Source organism: Tamandua tetradactyla, chromosome 9 (genome assembly GCF_023851605.1).
Source record: "Tamandua tetradactyla isolate mTamTet1 chromosome 9, mTamTet1.pri, whole genome shotgun sequence".
NCBI classification, from domain to species: Eukaryota; Metazoa; Chordata; class Mammalia; order Pilosa; family Myrmecophagidae; genus Tamandua; species Tamandua tetradactyla.
The window spans coordinates 26989891-26993812 of NC_135335.1; positions in this window are offsets into that span (position 1 = coordinate 26989891).

Below are 3922 nucleotides of genomic sequence, written 5' to 3' on the forward strand. Positions count from 1 at the left end.
TTTCCCAAGATCACATGACTGCTCAGGGGCGAGACCAGGATTTGATTCTCGGTGGTCTGGATCTCCACAGTTTCTAGCAATTAACGGAAAATAATGATAGAAGTCAAACTTGGGGAAGCAACTTTAACCATCAGGGTTTTTGCTTGTTTGCATTCATTTCATTTCTTTGATGTGAATTTTAAAATGCCTTCCCTTGATTCAGCATTAAGTCTGCTCTGTGTGCCAGACACTGTAGGTAGAAACCAGTCCTCCGCTCCATGAGCGCCCACGGATGGGAAAATAAATGCTGAGAGAGTCCACATGGCCGTGGAAGCACTGCTGAACCTCGGATTCAGCCCCGATCTGACCCCAGAATCAGTGCTGGGGTAAAGAGTTTGAATTTCATCATTGGAAACATGGAAGCCATGGGGAATGTGAGATGGGGGAGTGACTCCCACATGTGCTTGTAGTGAGATCACTGGGGACAATGAGGAGGGACTGAAGGAACAAACAAGAGCAATTTAGAGACTATATTCACCTAAAGGCAATGGCAGTGGAGGGAATGCATTTGAGGTCATCTGGGAGGAAGAATAGTAAGTGCTTAGTGGCTGGAGGAAGAAGGGAAAGAGGAGAGGCCAAAATGGCTGCTAGGATTCTGGTTTGGGGGGCTGGGTGGGCAGCACCTTCTCCTAGACAGGGAGTACAGGAAAAGAATAGAATTGAGGAGGACAATACTTTTTGGCTCTGTTAAGTAGAACATCAAATAGAGCTCCCTAGCTGAAAATTGGATATAAATCTGCTGTAGGCTGAGACCACCTTATTATTCCAACTTATGTTTTCAAAAATAACATGTATATTAAATCAAACCGAAGAGTAGTGGGGAAAATTTTCTAAAACTTACACGCTGAGAGCATAACATTTTTCAGTGATTGCTTTCATGGGACAAATCAGAAACTATGGACTTGACAAGTGAGTCCTATGTAAAATAAAACTGTTAAACAAAAAAAAAATTTTAATTCTATTATCATCGGAGTATATAGAAAGTGGTTGAAGCCATGGGTATACAAGTGATTACCTTGGGAAGATGTCTATAATAGAAAAAAAAAGAAAAAACGAAAGAGACTTGGAGAATAGGGATATTCAAGTAGCATTTAAGTGAAGCCAGCAAAGGTGACTGGAAGAGGTTAGGAAAACAGCGTGTAGTGAAGTCCAGGGATATGAATATTAACCAGGAATGGCTGAGCAGTAGGTCCCACATGGGCAGGGATTATCCCAGCTTCTCACTTCCTTAACAGAAGCAGCTAGCACAACGTCCGGCCAGTAGGCATTCAGTGCATCATTCCTTAATGAACAGAGTCAAATGCAGGAGGGCATGAAAGCAACAAAGGTCATTGTCTATGGAAGCTCAGTGATTGGGTGTGTGTGTGAGCCCAATGGCAGGGAGTGGGTCAGGGGATGAATAAAAGGTGAGAAGGGGGGGCTTTTCTTCCCAAAGAAACATTTAGCTAAGAAAAGAGATGAGGTAGTAGTCTGAGGAATATGCACAATTAAGGAGATCCTTTTTTTAAGATAGAAAAAAAAGGGAACGTATTTATTTGTGGAAGGGTGTGCTGGTTTGAAATTGTCATGTACCCCAGAGAAGCCTGTTCTTCTAATCCTGATTCAATATGATAGGGTAGGACCCTTTGATTAGATTGTTTCTATGAAGATATAATCCACTCAGTTGTGGGTGTGACATTTTGAATAGATGGAGACGTGATTCTACCCATTCAAGATAGGTCTTGATTCGTTGACTGGCGTTCTTTAAAAGGTGAAGCTTTTCACAGTTGCTAGATAAATGAAAGAGACACAAACATTTGGAGGTGCTTGGAATGCTAACAGTGAGAACAGAAGCCTAGACATGGGTATTTGGAGATGCAGAGCCCAGCAGATGTTGCCATGTGCCTTCCCATGTAATGTTAAACAAGCCAGAACCCAGCGTTGTGTCCCAGAGAAGCTAAGTGAAGGCCCACAGATGCTTAGAGAGGAAACCACTGGCATCAGAAGCTGGAAGCAATGGAACCGGGAATAAGGGCCAATAGAGGTCAGCCACATGACTTCTCATGTGGCAGACATTGGCATTCCTTGAGTCAGGTATCTTTCTCTGAAGTCTCTGTTTGGACCTTTTTGGCCTTAGAATCATAAACTTGTAACTTAATAAATCCCCTTGAAAAAAGCCAACCCATTTCTGGTATATTGCATTCTGGGAGCATTAGCAAACTAATACAAAGGGTAAGAGCCAATAAAGAAAAGAAGTTTGAAGTTAGAAGATTAACAGAGCAAAGTCCTGAAGAAGGCTGAATTTTCCAAAGCAGGGATAATTTAACTCCTACAGAGATGTTTCTGGGGAGCAGACGTTTAGAAAGAGCTCACCTGATGTTAACTGTTTTTCTCTATTCTAATATACTCATATTTGCAAAATGATTCTGGGAAAGCAGGTCTAATGTGTTGAAAAATCTGGAAAAGCTGGATAAACCTAACAAAAACCCTATTAGTTATGGTTCTCTAGAGAAACAGAATCAACAGGGAACACTTGCAAATATAAAATTTATGAAAGTGTCTCACGTGACCGTTGGAACGCAGAGTCCAAAATCCACAGGGCAGGCTGCAAAGCTGATGACTCCAATGGATGGCCTGGATGAACTCCACAGGAGAAGCTCACCAGCCAAAGCAGGAATGGAACCTGTCTCCTCTGAGTCCTCCTTAAAAGGCTTCCCATGATTACATTTAGCATCACTAATTGCAGAAGACACTCCCCTTTGGCTGATTACAAATGGAATCAGCTGTGGATGTAGCTGACGTGCTCATGACCTAATCCTATGAAATGTCCTCATTGCAACAGACAGGCCAGAGCTTGCCCAATCAGAGAAACAGGTACCACAACTTGGCCAAGTTGACACCTGTCCTAACCATGACAAAAATCAAATAATGCCTACCCTCAAAGATGGGTAAAAAGAAATTTGATCAAAAAAACAAGAAGTTTAAGCACAAACAGATGCATCACAAAAATGGAATATAGAGCTAATTATTTCCCTTCAGTAGTTAAAAGAAATAGGGGGTGCACAGGTGGTTTAGTGGTAGAATTCTTACTTTCCATGCAGGAGACCCAGGTTTGATTCTCTGACCATGCACCGTCCACCAAAAAAAGAAATAGCAACAACTTTGGGTGAAGAGTGAAAAAATTAAGAAGAAAATGACATGTAATTGCAAAAATCCTTTAACCACCTAAAAGAACAAGAAAAGGACGAAAGGGAGTATTACCCTTTAAATCCAACAGGAGGAAAAGGTCACTCCAAAAAGCAGGGAATTAATGGTTAATATTTTTTTCAGTTCTGTTTAAAATAGCTAAGTAAGATTTGGGAACAAAAATAACCAATAAATTGAAATGTGGGAAACCACACTGGAATGGGAAAGGATTTGATGAAGTTCAATTTCAGTAAACAACATCTAGTAACTCCTCAGGTCCAAATGACTGCATCCCATGATAATAATCATATTGTCTGAGGCCCTAGGAATGTCATTACAGACCATTTTGGATGACTCTAATAGACCTGAGATGTCATTTAAGATTAAAGTACAAATGATTATTTGTATTTAACAACACACACCCAAATTAGGTATTTCTGACCTTGAAAATTAAAGAAATGTAAAATTTTATAGGCAGAAAGATATTGGGGAGCATTATTATGAAAATAAATTTGAAACATTTTGCTCAAAAAGCACATTGGAGAGCAGTAAGGAAAACCCCTATCCATCTATTACAACTCTCAGCAAAAGGAAGCAAGTAAGAGTAATGTGATTTGAATTGGGCAAAGGTTTGATTCTGTGAAAGAAGCTGAGATCTTTCAGGAATCCACTGATTGTTCAGAATCCCCTGAGAGGACTCTATGATTGATGTTTTATA